Below are 20,076 nucleotides of genomic sequence, written 5' to 3'. Positions count from 1 at the left end.
TCCACCTATTACTACCACACTATTTTGCAACTCTCCCCACTCCAACCGTTCCCTCTCTTTATCTGTAGCTCGCCCTACCCTCATCTTCAGTCCTGAAGTCAAAACATTGCTGCCTGACTTGTTGCGTTCTTCTATTCTTCTAAACTCCAAACATTATTGGCATATGACATTTCAAGCAAAAAGGCAAGTATCATTTGAAATAAATGTATACAAACATTTGCCTCATGTAGTACAAGTATCCAAATCATTACTAAAACAAATGTGCAACCTCAGTCTTTCCAACTTAACCTCTTGTTAAGGAACTTCCCACTTAAAGAATTTGGCCCTTAAGTCACTTTTGGAAAAACATCCTGTGCAGAACCCAAAAGCTAGACTCTCAACAATATTTTCAGAGAATACCTTCTTTGAAGCCTTTAAACAGGCTGATTGCCTCTAACAAAACTGAAACAGCAATACATTTTGTCCATTCCACATGCTCTCTCCCTGTCTTTCCCACTCTTGTCCTTTCCAACTATACAACACCGTAACACAGTCTGTGCTCCTTTATCAAGTCTTCTTCTTTCAGAAAAGTTCATTTTCAGACCTGTTGTAATGTGAAAGCCAATTAACTTACTACTTACCCTTTGCTTTTAAACTTTTATCCCTACAGCAATCACATACCACAAGGGTATTTCTTGGGATATGAAATACTTGCTACTTAGTCCAATTACATCTTTTTTAGAATAGTTCCCAATTTCAAGGGAATTAAAAGGGTTTTTTTCCAAAAGAAAATACAAACTTTCCTCCAAAGAACAGAGTCAACACATTGTCAGCTCCCCAGTTTTCTTCAGTTTATGGAACATAAGACTAGAGCCACAACCGTGTAAATGATGTAGGTTTCCTCTTATGTAGTCAATATTTAAGAAAAGTATTGAGTATAAACTTAATCTAAAAATTCTGAAATTTGTTCTTGTTATTCAAAACTACATGCATACAAATTATTGAAATCCAAAAATAAATTGATACAGCTGATGATCTGGTATTGACATATCCTGGCCAATAGTTGCACATGGTTACAATACAAAATCCAAATTCAGAATCACAACTTAGCCAAAATAAACCCCTTCGCTTTTTGCATCTCATCAGTTGTCTTGGAAATAGTGGGATTGATGTTACTTTAAATTATTTTATTGAATCAGTCTGAAGTGTAAAATGTCATTCCTTTTGGATTCAAGCTAATTACAATACAACTTATTACTTTCATGAAATATAATTCATAAATTATTTCTAGCCGCATGGTTTGCAAATAATTATTTTTCTGCTAACTAAAGATTAGTAAGGAAAACATAGTCACAATGACAATTTATCAAGTATTGTGGGTCCAAATTCATAGACAGCAGGGATTAATTATTGGAGTGACATTTTGCGCATAGAATAGGAAATATATGCATAACAAAAATTGTAACAAGCATAATTTACAAATGCTTCACTCTTATTAGCACATCATTGATTGTGTACTTTCGTTTCAACTCAGACCTGAAACCATAATCTTATAAATCAAAAAATAGAGCAAAAATAATTTAGTCAAACTGATGAATCAGTTCTGACAAATTGTTGCTGATATTAACTTTTCTGATATGAGGATTTCCTGATTGTACGTGAAGAGAGAATAATAATCATCACATTGTAATTCTTGTGCACAATGTAAGAGCAATATAGGACTCCATTTTGAGCAATCTGGACTAGGAGATTAATTTGAGAAATATCATAAACACAGAAAATCAAAGCAACAAAGTAAGACAGATCAAATAAGTACATATCAATCCAGAGCAAGAAATTTTAGCCCTAACTTAGCACCTAATTTTCTCATATATAAACAGAATCAGATATTTATAGCACAGAAGCCACTCTTGCTCATTGCATCTGTGCAAGATGAGAAAGAGCTATCCAACCTAATCTAATTTTCCAGCGGCTGAACTACAGTCTTGTGGGTCACAGCAAGTCCACATCCAGATATTTGCTAATCGCAATCAAGGTTTCTTCCTCAACTCCTCATTCAGAGAGTGACTATCACCCTCAGGCTGATGTGATCTTTCCCAATTTCTCACTAATAAAGATTTCAATTCTTAAGTATATTCAAACTGGTTATTGACCTCTCCCGAAGAGAAACTGATCCTTTCTATAGGCCCCTCATAATTCTATCCACCACAAGTGTAAAAAATCTACATTTCTATTTAATTGCCTCTTTTCCAAAGATACCATCTCAGTCTGTTCAATCTTTCCTAACAACTAAAAAAGTTTCCATCCTAGCAACACTAAGTCAATCTTTCCTGGAATACTGTTCTCAGAATTGAATGCAGAACTCCAGTTGTGATCTAACTAATATTTTTACACATTTAAAGTGTAATCTCCCAGCTCAGAAATGTATGCCTCTGTTAATAAATGAAAACATCCCACTTCTTAAGCACCTTATCACCCTTTTCTACTGCCTCCAATCAAGAGGTAGATGCTCATTTCATTTCACTTCTCAGGAGTGGGGATCATGGATCAGAGGGTCAAAGTCAAGAGTGGGGGATGGCTTTCAAATGCCAATCACTTGCCACCTATATTGCCTCCAACTATCCCAAGGTTAAAGCAATGGAGCCTCCCCTCCCCAATCCATCAGGCACGTTGCCATGGGTACCAATACAAAGCAATTTCACTTATACATCTCAACATGACATCCTGAATTGCTTTGCATGGACTTTGATTCTGTCAGTCTGCTCTGGACAGATCCTCAGAATGACATTAATTCTACAACTAGAAACAATACATGTTATCAAGATGAAATATGTGTGGCTCTCAAGCTGATCTTTGTATTTTAGCTCCTTGTATGACAGGGGTGAGTGGATACTGTCTATGGCTATTTTGATGTGACAATAACTTCCATTTCTCAATTATATTACCTAATGGTACTTATCTGGTGTCATTGTTGTAAGGCCCTGAATTTTCTTTTGTTAATTATGTCAGTCTCATTGCAGGCAACATTAAAAATTACAAAACAGTATATTAAGTACTTGAAACTTTATCATTGAAGGTGTCTCCTGGGTTACCAGTTGAGATTGTCGTCCCACAGCACAAAATAAGGACTGCTTGATGTTTGAACAAAAAGAGCACATTGAATGTTGGTTTAAAACACTCCAAAACGTTGGGAAGTGAAGGCCCTTATGTGGGTTAATTGACGTAAGAGCCTTAATTATGTGGCAGGACACAAAAGTCCCCAGTGGACCATCTGACACAGTACTTAGGTGGCAAGAAGAGGGTGAGTATCTCAGGGACAAATCTTCAAATAATTTCCTCTTCTCACACATCCAGGAAGGGAAATATTTCTCTCTTTGTTTTGACTCAAAAAGCTCAGTCCTCTCAAACAGAGGATTTGTCGCAATTGATTTATTTGCATCCATATAGAGAACTTGAATGTGTGTTTGGACTTGAGTGATTAACTGGATAGACTGCTGCAGATGCAGTCTGAACAGAGCATTATACAGTTTCAACCTTATACTTGCCAGCTTTTACATCACTAATTCAATTTCAGCATTCCATTTGCTTTGATTAACATCGTTGTGCATCAACTAAAAATGTTAACTTTAATGAGTTATATCAGAAGTGTTCTCAACATCAGCCATGGTCAGTTACAAAATATTCAGAGGGATTCACATTGTTCTTTCTTTCTGATTAAAGTTTCCTATTAATCTTAAAATAAAATTGACTTTAAAAATATACAAGCCTTTCACTACAACCACAACAAAATGACTAATAGCAGGGCAGATTTTGCTGTATATACTTTGAAGTTTATTCCTGTAACTTTCTGCCCAAAATATCCTTCCCCACTTAAGTTGCGGTTAATGTGAGCCAGTAATGTCGCAAGACAAGGCTACTGGAACCTCAGTAAAACATGCCAACTAACAGGGTATTTCCTTAAACAATCTAAGTGAAGCACTGGGAAACAACCATGTCCTTGGAGGCATGGATATTGTGGGTTTGGAAGGTACAATTGAAGAAGCCTTGGTGAATTGTTGCAGTGAGTTTGTAGATGGTACACAATGCTGCCACCATAAGACACTGGTGGAGGGAGTGAATGTTTAAGGTTAATGGGGTGTCAATCCAGCAGACTACAGGGTCCAGATGGTGTCAAGTTTCCCAAATATTGGGATTGCACGCATCTCAGCAAGTGAAAGCATTCATCACACTGCTGACTTGTTTCTTAGGCAAGCTCTGGGCAAACAGGAGGTGAATTACTTGCCACAGAGGTCCTAAATTCTGAGCTGTTCTTTTAGCCATTGTATTCATATGGCTGATTCAATTCAGTTTCTTGTCAATTGCAAACCTGCAAGATACAGATAGTCAGGGATGCCACAAAAGTAGTCTTATCAAATGTTAAGCAGAAACTCTTTTCTTTACAATATTCTTCCATGGGATTTGGGCATTGATGGTTAGGCCAGCATTTATTCTTGATCCTAATTCCTCATGATGGAAATAGTCATTGTCTAGCACTTGTGAGAAAGTTTGTAGGCTGACATGTGACACATTTGTTACAGGATGTGTGGGCAAGTGCTTGACCAGCAGGGCGGGGTGGGGGGGGGGGGGGGCTGTGCAGCATTTGTTCAGAAGAATTGGGGACATCTGTTCTTAGTGTCAATGGATTTGTGTAAATAAGGTGTTAACATTTGTTCACTTGTGGAATGTGTGGTAGTACTTCCTTCTCACACCAGGGGTTAGAAGATTGCACATATTTCAGAGCTGGGATGTCAGATAACTAAACTTCTGGCATATATTGAAGACTTTTAACAAAACTCATACTCAATAGGAAAAGAACTTGTAATTTAGTAAGCGGAGTAGAATATGCATGTAATAGAATAATCCTGATACATTTGCATGTACACCACACTAAGCAGATTTGAATATATGAAGCTCAGCTCCCTAATCTTGACTGTTCTGGAAGGTGAATGTCTCATTACCCTTACAAGCTAGGAAAACACAAAGGCTGAAACGGAGATAGTAAGAAAGTTGGAAGACTTCATGTTGTACTAGCCATAGCAATTGACCATTTGGCCTGGCTTGATCAAGGTTTCCCACTTTGTTGTGCATGTAGCTTCATTAGTCAAGTGTACTTAGACTTGTCAATGAGTTTCTCTTCCTCTGCAAACTTTTGCTATTTTATTGCTGCTTATCTGATTAAGGACATGTGGCATTTTTGTAATTTTAATACCAAATTCTGTAAAGACAGCTTGTTTGCAGCAATAAGAGTAGCCTGAGAGAGCTCTTAGGGGTAAGAGCTGGCACCGCTACTCTGCTGATGGTTTTAGAACCTTAGCTCAAGCCTGGCTTGTAGGTATCTGTGTTATAGTGTAATTGGAAAATAAAGGTAATAATTTAAACTAACCTGTTTGTAAAAGTTTTATATTTGAGACTACCACAGATTATGATCTCTGGGACGAACCACGAGAAACTTACAGATCAAGTCCATCAGGGATACTCGAATAGGTACTTTAACACTTGTGTGATGGAAATGTTGCTCGCTACTTATCAGCCCAACCCTGAATGTTGTCCTGGCCTTGCTGCACATAATCATGGGCTGCATTAGTAAGTGAAGATTGGCAAATGGTGAACATTACACAGTCATCAGCTAACATTCCCACATTTGACTTTACGATGGAGGGAAGGTCATTGATGAAGCAGCTGAAGATGGTTGGGTTGAGGATACTACTTGAGGAATTAGGATTAGTGGTGCAGTGGTAGTATCCTTACCTCTAAATCAGGAGGCCCAGATACAAGACTTATCTGATCCTTGTACTGGTTGATTAGAAAATATCTAACCTGAAGAATCCTTGCAGTGATGTCCTGGAAAAAGTAATTGACCTCCAACAAGAAAAATCTTCTTGCTTTTTCCCGTGTATGATCTTAAACGTTTGACTAGAGAATATTCCCCTGATTCCCAGTGACTCCAGTTTTGCTGGGGCTCTTTGATGCTCTACTTGGTCAAATACTGCTTTGATGTCAAGGCCAATCACTCTCACCTCACCAAATATGCATGTTAACATAAATAATAAGTACTTGATATTAATATATAGTGATGGGATTAAGACTTTTGTTTGTCAAAATATCTTGGTGTCAACATGAAGGGGAGAGAAATGTACAAATATATAACCTGCCTACTTGCGGCATTAGGAGAACTGTCTGTTGTGTCAGTGTGTGAAAGAAGCTGTACATTCAGACAAATCACCATCATTAGTACATGAGTGTATATGCTAGCCTTTACAAAATACAACCATCCTCGTCCAATCATATCTATACTCTTAAAATAATTCTACAATAAGCATGCATTTTGTGACACACTTACGTATTCATGTTGAAAGTTGTAGAGTTTTAAAACTTTTTTTTACTAAAGGTTGTGTGAAATTAAATGTGCAAGTCTTACAAAGAGGTGATTGTTTCAAACTGGGGGCAGAACTGGCAAAATGTGAACTGAGCTGAAATGACCTCACAAACATACATTAATAATAGCCAGAAAAAGACCAGCAAATCTAATGAGCTTGAGTTATTCAGTCATGTTGCAAATAAAGCAATGTGACTCAATTCTCCTGATCTGCCAGCAGCTATGTGATATCCTAGATCTATCAAAAGCAAATTTAAAATAAAATGTTAGGGCAATTTGAAGGAAAACAAATTGCAAGAATTTTGCAAGAAAGCTGGAAAATCAAAGACCATGTTCACATACATAAATACTATGAAGGTGAATGGACAAGTTAAGGCTGTTTCATTTTTTATAAAAATGCTTGATTTCTTAAATGGAGGAGGAAAACATAAATGCAAGTAAGTTATGCCAAATGTTTATAAATCAGCTGGTGTTTTGACAACTTCTGGACACCACATAATATCAAGAGAGCAATGTTAGAGGGATTAGATATGATACACACCGTTTATTAAAACAGTATCTGGTAGTGGTAGAGGGGTTTCAATTATGAGAAAACATGAGAGACATTGAGACTGGTCTCCTAACAGTACAGACAATTGAAGAGAAATTTAATGGAAGAGTTCATTATTGTGAAGAGTTTTGATACAGTAAATGGGTATACACTGCTTCCACTGGGCAGAGGGGTTCTCGAACCAAAAATACAGAGATTTACAATAATGGATAATGGAGCCATAATGAATCATTCATAATTTTATTCAGTAAAATGTTATGAGTCAGAGCACACCACACAAAGGTGATGGAAGCAGATTCAGAAGTAATTTTCACAAGTGAACTGGATAAATGCTTGAAACTTAAACATGCTCAGCAATACGAAGAAAGAGGTGCCAGACTAATTGGATAGCTGTATAAAATGGCACAATGAGCCGAATGGCATTCCTCTGTGCTTTAAGATTTCGTGGTCCTAATACATTTCTCTTATCCGTGAATGCTATTAAAATTGAATTAAAGTAAACTATTCTGACCATAAATCCTGATGTTAACTTCCCACTTGCCTTTTATACCAAGTAATTTCAGTCCTTCAGGAAGACATTGGTTCATTTCGATCATTTGTAGTCTTTCAGCACCTATCCTATGAGTCAAGGTAATTCAGGATCGTTGACATCCAGCTTGGTTAAATAATTGTGTAATTTGTATCCTTCGTTTCCACTTATTTATCAAATTTAAAATATTTCGCACTTTACTTAACATTAAATTCATGTTCTCTATCTCGCACATCATTCTCAATTTCCTATGGTCTGTTCACCATCTACAAAACTCAAGTCAGAAGTAAGAGGTGCATTCAGTCTAAACACTCAATCGGTGCGACACCATATAGGACACCCCATTCAACCCCTCCACCAGTAACATCGTGACAGTGACAGCATTGTGTACCACCTATAAACTCATTGCAGCAACTCACCAAGGCTTCCTCAATTTAAACTTCTAAATCCACAATGTCTCGCACCTTTAAAGACAAGATTATTTCCCAATGCTTCAGTTAAATTGTTGAAGGAAATACCCTGTCAGTTGCCTTGTTTATTCAGGTTCCAGAAGCCCTGTTTCCCTTCCTGCCATGTAACCAGTTCAAATTTACAACAACATAAGTGAAGAAGAATTCATGGGAGCATTATTACTCGAAGGTTCATCTCCAAGTTCACTCATCATCCTGAACTGGAACTACATTTCCCATCCTTTACTGACCTCCCATCCTAACAACACTGTGAATGCATCTATATTACATGAACTGCAGCAGTTTATGTAGGCAGCCCCTCACTACCTTCTCAAGAAGAATTAGGAATGGAGTTGGGGGACAATAAATGTTAGCCCAACCAGTGATGCTCACACGCCTGAAAGAACATACCACAATTTGGAACACTTTATATGTCTCTGATGCATTAAGGACCTTACTTCATTACTACCTGCTTCGATAGGTCCTCATCTTCACATTTCTTTGTCTGTAAACGGACAACCCAAAGAGAGTCATAGTGCATGCATTGTTGTTGCTTTGTCTTTGGATTGTCATCTATGTAATTAACCCAAAACCCTGTGAGATGGTGGATGTATTTGAGAAAATTCCGAAATATCAGGTGAGGATTTGAAAGAAAGCTGTTATCGGTGCTTTTTAAAGAAAAACTGCATTTTCTCTTAAGAGCCACGCTTACACAAGGAGGTTCAGGAAGCAAATTGTTCACTTGGACTTAAGTCTTTGATAAGCTTCTGCATGGTAGATTAAATTAGTAAAAAGGTTAGATCACATGGGATTCTGGGTGAGCTTGCCAAATAGATTGGTGGTAGGAGATAGAGGATAATAGTGAAAGGTGGTTTTAGGACTGGAGGCTGGTGACCAATAGTGTTCCACAGGGACTGGTACTGGGACCACATTTGTTTGTCACTTATATAAATGATTTGGATGAGAATTTAGGAGGCATGATTAGTAAATTTGTGGATGACACCAAAATTGGTGGTATAGTGGATAGTGAAAAAGGTTATCTAAGGTTACAAAGAGATCCTGATCTATTGGGTCTATGTGCTGAAGAGTGCCAAATGGAGTTTAATTTGGATAAATGAGATATTGCATTTTGGTAAAACAAACAACGGCAGGATTATAGAATTAATGGTAGGAGCCTGGGTTGTTGCAGAACAGAGAGGTAAAAACAATGACTGCAGATGCTGGAAACTAGAGTCTAGATTAGAGTGGTGCTGGAAAAGCACAGCAGTTCAGGCAGCATCCAAGGAGCAGTAAAATCGACGTTTCAGGCAAAAGCCCTTCAGCAGAACAAAGAGACTGAGCGGTTCAGGTACGTAATTCTTTAAAACTTTGGGTCACAGGTGGATAAGAAAGCTTTTAGCACACTTGCCTTCAATGCTTAGACGTTTGCATATAAGACTTGGGACATCACAAATGAAGTCGTCCAGGGCATTGGTGAGGCCTCGAGTGCTGTGTGCAGTTCTGGTCATCCTGTCGGAAGGATATTATTAAATTTGGAAAGGTTCAAAGTAGATGTACCAGGATGTTGCCAGGAATGGAGGGCTTGAGTTATAAATATAGCCTGGATAGGTCAGGACTTTTTTCACTGAAGCGTAGGAAGTTGAATGGTGACCTTATAGAGATTTATAAAATCATGAGGGGCATAGACAGGGTGAATGGAAAAGGTCTTTTTTCTAAGGTGGGGCAGTTCAAAACTATAAGACCATAAGACCATAAGACATAGGAGTGGAAGTAAGGCCATTCGGCCCATCGAGTCCACTCCGCCATTCAATCATGGCTGATGCGCATTTCAGCTCCACTTGCCAGCGTTCTCCCCGTAGCCCTTAATTCCTCTAGACAACAAGAACCTATCAGTCTCGGCCTTGAAGACATTTAGCGTCCCGGCTTCCACTGCACTCCGTGGCAATGAATTCCACAGGCCCACCACTCTCTGGCTGAAGAAATGTCTCCGCATTTCCGTTCTGAAATGACCCCCTCTAATTCTAAGGCTGTGTCCACGGGTCCTAGTCTCCTCGCCTAACAGAAACAATTTTCTAGCATCCACCTTTTCAAAGCCATGTATTATTTTGTACGTCTCTATTAGATCTCCCCTTAATCTTCTAAACTCCAACGAATACAATCCCAGTATCCTCAGCCGTTCCTCATATGCTAGACCTGTCATTCCAGGGATCATCCGTGTGAATCTCCGCTGGACACGTTCCAGTGCCAGTATATCCTTCCTGAGGTGTGGGGACCAAAACTGGACACAGTACTCCAAATGGGGCCTAACCAGAGCTTTATAAAGTCTTAGTAGTACATCTCTGCTTTTATATTCCAACCCTCTTGAGATAAGAGACAACATTGCATTCGCTTTCTTAATCACAGACTCAACCTGCATGTTTACCTTTAGAGAATCCTCGACTAGCACTCCCAGATCCCTTTGTGCTTTGGCTTTATTAAGTTTCTCACCATTTAGAAAGTAGTCCATTCCTATATTCTTTTTGCCAAAGTGCAAGACCTCGCACTTGCTCACGTTAAATTCCATCAGCCATTTCCTGGACCACTCTCCCAACCTGTCTAGATCCTTCTGTAGCCTCCCCACTTCCTCAGTACTACCTGCCTGTCTACCTAACTTTGTATCATCGGCAAACTTCGCTAGAATGCCCCCGGTTCCCTCATCCAAATCATTAATATATAATGCGAACAGCTGTGGCCCCAGCACCGAACCCTGCGGGACACCGCTCGTCACCGGCTGCCATTCTGAAAAAGAACCTTTTATCCCAACTCTCTGCCTTCTGTTAGATAGCCAATCCTCAATCCATCCCAGCAGCTCACCTCGAACACCATGGGCCCTCACCTTGCTCAGCAGTCTCCCGTGTGGCACCTTATCAAAGGCCTTTTGAAAGTCCAGATAGACCACATCCACTGGGTTCCCCTGGTCTAACCTACTTGTTACCTCTTCAAAAAATTCCAACAGGTTTGTCAGGCATGACCTCCCTTTACTAAATCCATGTTGACTTGTTCTAATCAGACTCTGCTCTTCCAAGAATTTAGAAACCTCATCCTTAATGATGGATTCTAGAATTTTACCAACAACCGAGGTTAAGCTGATTGGCCTATAATTTTCCATCTTTTGCCTTGATCCTTTCTTGAACAAGGGGGTTACTACAGCCATCTTCCAATCATCCGGGACCTTTCCTGACTCCAGTGACTCTTGAAAGATCTCAACCAATGCCTCTGCTATTTCCTCAGCAACCTCTCTCAGAACTCTAGGTGTATCCCATCGGGGCCAGGAGATTTATCAATTTTAAGACTTTTTAACTTTTCTAGCACTATCTCTTTCGTAATGGCAACCATACTCAACTCAGCCCCGTGACACCCTTTAATTTTTGGGATATTACTCATGTCTTCCACTGTGAAAACTGACGCAAAGTACTTGTTAAGTTCTCCTGCTATTTCCTTATCTCCCATCACTAGGCTCCCTGCATCAGTTTGAAGTGGCCCAATGTCTACTTTTGCCTGTCGTTTGTTTCTTATGTACTGAAAGAAACTTTTACTATTATTTCTAATATTACTGGCTAGCCTACCTTCATATTTGATCCTCTCATTTCTTATTACACTCTTTGTTATCCTCTGTTTGCTTTTGTATCCTTCCCAATCTTCTGATTTCCCACTGTTCTTAGCCACTTTATAGGATCTCTCTTTTTCTTTAATACATTTCCTGACTTCCTTTGTCAGCCAAGGTTGTCTAATCCCTCCCCGGTTAATCTTTCTTTTCTTGGGAATGAACCTCTGTACAGTGTCCTCAATTATACCTACAAACTCCTGCCATTTTTGCTCTAGTGTCTTCCCGGTTAGCCTCTGCTTCCAGTCTATTTTAGTCAGTTCCTCTCTCATGCCCTCATAATTACCTTTATTCAACTGTAACACCATTACATCAGATTTCGCCTTCTCCCTTTCAAACTCCAGACTGAACTCTACCATATTATGGTCGCTACTTCCTAAGGGTTCCCTTACTTTAAGATCTTTTATAGAGTCTGGTTCATTGCAAAGCACTAGGTCCAGAATAGCCTGCTCTCTTGTGGGCTCCATGACAAGCTGTTCCAAAAAGCCATCCTGTAAGCATTCCATGAATTCCCTTTCTTTAGATCCACTAGCAACATTATTTACCCAGTCCACCTGCATATTGAAGTCACCCATGATCAATGTAACCTTGCCTTTCTGACATGCCTTTTCTATTTCCCGGTACATGTTGCGTCCCTGGTCCTGACCACTGTTAGGAGGTCTGTACACAACTCCAATTATGGTTTTTTTGCCTTTGTGGTTCCTCAATTCCACCCACACAGACTCCACATCATCCGACGCTATGTCATTCAATACCATAGATTTAATTTTGTTCTTAACTAACAAGGCAACCCCACCCCCTCTGCCCACCTCTCTGTCTTTTCGATAAGTCGAAAAACCATGGAGGTTTAACTGCCAGTCCTGACCCCCCTGTAACCAAGTCTCTGTGATGCCTACTACATCATAATCATTCACTATTATCTGTGCCATTAATTCATCGGCTTTGTTATGAATGCTACGAGCATTCAGGTAAAGTGCCTTAATGCTAACTTCCTTATTAGAGATGTTGTAAGTCATATGTCCTAAGTTATCCTTGCTTTTTTCTGCATTCTCAGTCTGCCTCAATTTTAAATCCGCCTGGAAACATGCTATCCTGCTGCTTATCTTTCCATTTACCTCCATACTCCCTGTCGCTTTCACTTTCCCTTCCCCCCAACTCAGAAGTTTAAAGTCCTACTGACCACCCTATTTATCCTCTTCGCCAGAACATTGGTACCTGATCGGTTCAGGTGGAGACCGTCCCAACGGTACAGATCCCCCCTGTTCCAAAACTGATGCCAGTGCCCCATGAAGTGGAATCCCTCTTTCCCACACCAATCCCTTAGCCACGTGTTTACTTGCCTAATTTTCTTGTCCCTATGCCAATTGGCACGTGGCTCGGGCAGTAATCCGGAGATTATGACCCTTGAGGACCTGTGCTTCAATTTCCTGCCTAGTGCTTCGTAATGCCCAAACAGGTCCTCCACCCTAGTCTTGCCTATGTTGTTGGTACCAACGTGGTCCACAACAACTGGATCCTCCCCCTCCCGCTCCAATATCCTTTCAAGCCGGTCAGAGATGTCTCGCACCCTGGCACCGGGCAGGCAACACACCATGCGAGACTCCCGATCCGGCTTGCAAAGGATACTATCTGTCCCCCTAATTATAGAATCCCCTATAACCACTACCTGTCTATTAGCTCCCCCCTCTTGAATGGCCTTCTGCACCATGGTGCCTTGGTCAGTTGGCTCATCCTGTCCAGAGCCCTTTTCCTCATCCGAACAGGGAGCAAGAATCTCGTACCTGTTGGACGAGGTCAAGGGCTGAGGCTCCTCCACTCCTGAACTCTGGGTCCCCCTACCTGCCTCACTTACAGTCACACTCTTTTGTGCCTGATCACTAGCTGAGTGGGAATTAATTAATCTCCCAGGTGTGACTGCCTCCTGAAACAAAGCGTCCAGGTAACTCTCCCCCTCCCGGATATGCCGCAGTGTTTGAAGCTCAGATTCCAGATCATCAACTCTGATCCGGAGTTCTTCCAGCAACCAACACTTGCTGCAGATGTGGTCACTGCCGTTCACAATGGGATCAGCCAGCTCCCACATCATACAGCAACAGCACATCACCTGCCCAGCCATCTCTGCTTAGTTAGTTAATTACTTACTTAGTACAAGTATGAGTTAGAATACCTTCTGATACCTCTCTGCTACAGTTTTTTTTTTACCCTAAGTAAGGACTTGATGTATACACACAAAAAAAAATCACGAAGTAAATTTTTTAACTAGTCCCCAGTAAAGAAATAAAAATTCTTACCTTAAAAGAAAAAAAAAGCAGTAGTTAAGAAGGTTAGAGGAGGAGGGCGGGTGGGAGATACTACAGGTGTAGAATCTCGGGTTTATCCGCCTTCCAGACTTATATACTCACTTTTCCTAGGGAGCATATTTTTAAGGTGAGAGGAGAAAGATTTAAAAAGGACACAAATGGCAACTTTTCTTTTAAAAAAACAGAGTGGTTAGTGTTTGGAATGAACTGCTGGAGGAAATGGTGGATGCAGATACAGTTGCAACATTTAAAAGACATTTGGATAAGTACATGAATAGGAAAGGTTTGCAGGAATGTGGGCCAAATACAGGCAGGTCGGACAATTTTAGTTGGGAAACATGGTTGGCATGGACTGATTGGACCAAAGGTTCTGTTTCCATGCTGTAGGACTCTATGACTGACACCAAAAGATAATTATGAAAAAAAACCAGGAATTTGACTACTTTGATTTGTACAAATCAAAGAAACACAAAGAACAGGAACAGGGGTATTGTGCTATTCAATACAATTACGACCGATCATCCAACTAAGTATCCTTTTTCTGTTTTCACCCTAAACTTTTGATCCCTTGAGCCTTCAGAATTATATTGATCTCTTTCCTGAAAGCATTCAAAGGTTTGGCCTCAACCATTTTATGTGGCAGAGAATTCCAAATGATCACCACTCTCTGGGTGAAGAGGTTTCTCATCTCAGTCCTAAACAGCCCATTCCATATACTTAGACTATGGCCTCAGTTCTGGACTCCAGAATTGGGATCAATCTTCCTGAATTTATCCTGTCTGGTCCTGTTAGAATTGTATAGGTTTCTATGTGATCCTCTCATTTTTCTAAACTTCAGTGAATATAATCGTAACTGATTTAGCCTCTCTTCATATGTCAGTCTTGCCATTCCAGAAATCAGTCTGGTAAACCTTCTATGTTCTCCCTCCATAGTTAGAATATCTTTCCTCAGATAAGGAGACTAAAAGTATACACAATATTCCAGGTGTGGCTCACCGTATGATTAGAAGAAGACACCCTTTCTCGTGTACTTGAATCCTCTCACTATGAACGCTGTCATACCATTTGCCTTCTTCACTGCTTCCTGCACTTGCATGCCTACTTTCAGTAATCATTGTACAAGTACACCAAGGTCTCATTGCATGTCCCTCTTTCCCAAGCTATTTTCCCAAGGCAAATAACAATCTGCCTTCTTGTGTTTGCTACCATTCTGAATAACCTCACATTTATCCACACATTCCTTTGCCATGCATATGCCTACCCACTCAACTTGTCCAAATCATGTGGAGGCATCTCTGCATCCTCCTCATAGTTCATCCTCCCATCCAGCTAAGTGTTGCCTGTAAACTTGGTGATGTTACAATTAGTTCCCTCATCTAAATTATTCACATATATTGTGAATAGCTGGGGTCTAACAGCTGATCCCTGTGGTACCCTACTAGTCACTTGTTGCCACTCAAAAAAAAGAATTATTTATTTCCACTTAGTTCACTGTTTGCCTGCTACCCAGGTCAGTAACTACCCCTAAACCCACGTAGCTTAATTTTACATGCTAATCTTAAGTGAGACCTTATCAAAAACCTTCTGAAAGTCTAAGTAAAGGCTTTCCCTTATCAACTCTACTAGTTACATCCTTGAAAAATTCCAGTTGAGCAATGAAGCATGATTTCCCTTTCATGAATCCACACTGATTCTGTCCAATCTTGTCACAGTTTTCCAAATGCTCTGCTGTTAAACTTTAATGGACTCTAGCATTTTCTCTAATACTTTTCAGTAAAGCACTTAATGTGTTAACATTATTGCATTGTCAACAATAAGCAGGTAGGGCGATACTACAGAAAATAAAGATTAGCACAATTTAGCCTCATAAATGTCAACTGTAAGCCATAGTTAACTTGTTAAACAAAGAGGCCAACTTCAATGAATACTTGTTTTGAAAGTGAACTACAGTTTTCATTATTGAATGTTTTTGCAAACCAAGTAAAAAACTTTCCTTTTCCAAGCATCTAATGGTCCTATGCAGTTTTCTGGAGTGTTATGATAGCATCCCTAAAAAAATGATTTCAAGGAAATTGAAACTCACACGGTTAACAGTGGGTCTTCTACACCTGAAATCTGGATTCCAATGCAGCGTATATGCCTAAGAAAACTTGAGTTTGTGCCATTTAATTCATCACAAGGTAGTACAGACTGTGCATAGAACTGTCTTTTAGATCGGTTTAAGAATCCAATCTGACAAAGTCAAAGAAGGGGACTAATTTGTAACACTGAACCCAAACTGTTACAGTGCAGGCCACTTTAAGACACCTTATTGCACAGGGTAAAAACAGAGGTTCATTGTGCATCCAACTGCTGTCATACCTCAAGTGGGAGTATTAAATCAGACTTTATAATAACTACTTTGACTGGACACAATCAAACAAGTAATGCAATGAACAACGTAGCATTGTCTAATACAAATAAAATCTCACCCAAGGAAATGTTTCTTCAATGCTTAATCTTTAAATCAGGAAAACAGAATCAATTACAGGCTGATCTTTATATGGCTCCCATCTTGAATATCAAGAGACAGCTGACATTATCATTTTTACAGTCTCTTTAAAAAAGAAAAGAGCAACATAAGGCAAAAATCAAAGCTAAAATGGTTTGACACTGCAAAAGTGGGGAGAATTATGTAAGTAAAGACAGTAAATTGTTTTACTCAGAGTCAGAGTTATAAAGCACAGAAACAGACCCTTCGGTCCAACTCATCCGTGCCAACTATATATCCTAAGCTGATCTAGTACCATTCACTAGCGTTTAGCCCATATCCCTCTAAACCCTTTCTATTCATGTACCCATCCAGATGACTTTTAAATGTTTTAATTGTACCATCTTCCACCACTTCCTCAAGCGGCTCATTCCATACAAGCACCATCCTCTGTGTGAAAAAGTTTCCCTCATGTCCTTTTTAAATCTTGCCCCTCACATCTTAAACCTATGCCCTCTAGTTTGGGCCCACCTCTGGGAAAAAGATCTTGGCTATTCACCCTATCCATGCCCTTTAGGTTTTATAAATCTCTATAAGGTCACCTCTCAGCCTCCGATATTCCAGGGAAAAGTGCCCCAGCCTATTCAGCCTCTCCTTATAGCTCAAACCCTCCAATTCCAGCAACATCCTTGTAAATCTTTTCTGACCCCTTTTGGTTTAAACAACATCTTTCCTATATCAGGGAGATCAGAACTGCATACAGTATAGTGTCCTGTACAGCCGCAAAATGACATCCTAACAGACTATACTTAATGTGACCAATGAAGGCAAATGTTCCAAATGCCTTCATCACCACCCTGTCTACCTGTGACTCCACTTTCAAGGAACTTGTGCACCTTCACCCCTCAGTTTCTACCATGTACTATTGATATAAATCCTGCCCTGTTTGCCTTACTGAAATGTAACACCTCACATGAGGGAATTGGTTTAGCTCAGTTGGCTGGACTGTTGGTTTGCACAGCAGTATGATAATGATGGTATGGGTTCAATTCCCATCACTGGTTTGAGGTTACAGTGAAGTACTCTCCTCAACCTCTTCCCTTGCCTGAAGTCTGGTGGTCCTCAGGTTAAATCACCACCAGCCACTTCCCTCTCTAATGAGACAGCAGTCCCTATGGTCTGGTAAGACTATGGCAACACAAAAATACCTCACATTATTTAAACTAAACACAATCTGCCACTTCTCAGCCCGTTTGCCCATCTGATCAAGGTTCCATTGTACTCAGAGCTAAGCTTCTTCACTCTCTGCTACACCACTAATTTTGGTGTCATCTGCAAACTTACTAACCATATCACCTATATTCACATCCAAATCATTTATATAAATGAAGAAAAGCAATGGACCCAGCAAAGATCCTAGCGGTACACCGCTGATCACAAGCCTCCAGTCTGAAAAACAACCCTCTATCACAACCCTCTGTCTCCTACATTCAAACCAATTTTGTATCCAACAGGTTTTTTGTTGGGCAAGTCTAATGTTACATAAATCAGTGTAGCTAGGACATTCATTTAACCTTAATACTCAAATATTAGTGCCTCAATGCCACAAGATAAGGAAGACTGCAAATTTACTGAATATGCAAATTATATTAAAGGTTAATCTATCATACATATCAAGAAACAAAACATTGAAATCGTTCAAGTTATGCTTGCCTTTTTAAGTAGTTTCTTAAGAAATGTTTAAACTTTGACAATCGTTTGTTTCAATGTGAGCAAAGTTTTATGCAATTCACACATATGCGATTAATGAAGTGTGCTTCTGTAGAATAAATAGGCAGTGTCCTGGCACATATTACCATTGAACTGAAGCCCGAATAGCAAAAGCAGGGGTCTTAGTGGTTATATTGGGGGTGGGGGAACCTGGGCTACATCTGAAAGATAACGGTAGTGTTAGGAAGGGCGAGGGGGCGGGTAGTATATAAAGGAAGACAGGACGTACTCAAACGTCGCACTCAAATGGTAGAGATTATCAAAGTTCTCTCGCAGTCGAGCGCCCACGGAAAGTCAAAAAATACGATTTGGGAACGTTCAAATTACAATAAATGTTTACTCCCTAATGTACAGAGCAGAACGGACATCATATGAAAGTAACAAATGTCTAAAAAGGACTAGAATTCCCCTTCAGAAACAACCGAGCTAATAGACATTTGCTGAATTTGACAACTGCATTGCTGGAGCTACAGCCTGTCATTAAATGATGCAATCAGCACAAGTTGAATTAAAGCCCCAGGAAACAACCATTGTCCCCACTCTGTTGTGTGTGTGTCTCCCCCTCCCCCGAGCTGCGCAGATTCTCAAAAATGCTCCTTCCTACCTCCCGCAACTGCAGTGAAAACAAACTGTTGATGTTCGGCGAGCCGTGCTGACATCTGTAACGGGAGACTTCCGCAGACGCTCAGTAAGAAGCCACACCTAGAACGGATCTGACAAGAGGCGGAAAGTTCTCGGCTGCTTCCCAGCGGAGTGTCAGCGGGGCAGAGCCCCTCGGTTCCCAGCCGCTCCTGCACTCACCGTCAGCTCAGCCCCGGGCAGCGGTCTGCTCTCTGCGGTCACAGTGGGAAGAGAAGGGGAAGCTCGGGCATTTCTTATTGAAACTTGAGCAGAGCCATTGCCCAAAGTTGGGAGTGTGGATCCGGGTCTCTCGTCAGTGATGTAATGTTTGCAGCTGGCTGGCTCGGGGACACTTAAAAAAAACCGGGCAGCAGCAACAACAACAACAAAAAAAACCCCCACAATAACCCTGAAGTGCAGCCGAGTTGGACCCTGCCCTCCCCGGGGGAGGGAGCTAACAAGTGTCCCCTCGGTGCAGCTTCTCGCGGTGCCCGGGGCGGGGGAAAGCTGCGCGTGCCGTGGGGGCGCGAGTGTGTCTCCACCACAGGAATGCTGGCCACGAGGGCAAGTCTGCTCCAGCAGCCTGGACTTGCCAAACTCTCAACAGTGCAGCCGACAAACACAGAACCTGCAGCTTTTCAAACTCAAAATTCCTGTGCGCTAACCTTAACCTTTCCCTTTCCCTTTCCTCGGCGGCTGCCCGTGAACGGAGAACTTGCTGCCTAACTCTTGCGTGACGTGCGGGCGCCGGTATTGGACTGGGGTGTAACAGGGTTTAAAAATCACACAACACCAGGTTATATATAGTCGAACAGGTTTATTTGGAAGCACTAGCTTTCCGAGCGCTGCCCCTTCATCAGCTGGAGAAGTCAAAGTTTCCTGCTTCAAGAAGAAAGGTTATACCTGAAACTAAAATGTTGACTTCTCCACCTCCTACTGCTGCTTGGCTTGCTGTGTTCTTCCAGTCTCCTGCTTGTCTACTTTGGATTCCAGCATCTGCAGGGTTTTTTGTGTCTCTCTGGAGGCAGTACAGCACCTGCTGTTCTTATTTGCTTTACTATTGGGATGTGGGCACCTGATGAAGGAGCAGCACTCCAAATGCTAGTGCTTCCAAATAAAGCTGTTGGACTATAACCTGGCGTTGGGTGGTATTTAAATTTTGCATGACCTCCTGCAAGTCTTTTCTAATATAAATTCCTGAGCACTCATGTTTATTGTGGTGACAACTTTCCAAAACTTGCCCCCCCAACCCCACATGTACTCTCACTACCGTACTTCCAATGTTAGACCTATTCAACACCACTACTGTCCAGTTATCATCACTGCAGCATGACAGGTTTACATTGTAAA

The 20,076-nt window shown here is 40.7% G+C and overlaps 1 protein-coding gene across 3 annotated transcripts in view; it reads right to left on the bottom strand.

Moving 5' to 3' along the window:
- Nucleotides 1-19,343, bottom strand: part of LOC140482169 (WAS/WASL-interacting protein family member 1-like) — a 136,530-nt gene extending 117,187 nt beyond the window's left edge. Inside the window, exon 1 of one of the 3 annotated variants that reach the window (XM_072579182.1) lies at nt 18,710-19,343. The gene's annotated coding sequence lies outside the window, so the exon portion shown is untranslated. The remainder of the gene's footprint in view (nt 1-18,709) is intronic. The other 2 variants (XM_072579185.1, XM_072579181.1) reach the window with 2 other exon arrangements.
- Between the last annotated feature and the right edge of the window lie 733 nt (nt 19,344-20,076).

Source organism: Chiloscyllium punctatum, chromosome 10 (assembly GCF_047496795.1).
Source record: "Chiloscyllium punctatum isolate Juve2018m chromosome 10, sChiPun1.3, whole genome shotgun sequence".
Taxonomy (NCBI): Eukaryota; Metazoa; Chordata; class Chondrichthyes; order Orectolobiformes; family Hemiscylliidae; genus Chiloscyllium; species Chiloscyllium punctatum.
Note: the sequence above shows the minus strand (reverse complement) of the source record. Positions and strands in the feature narration are given on the sequence as shown.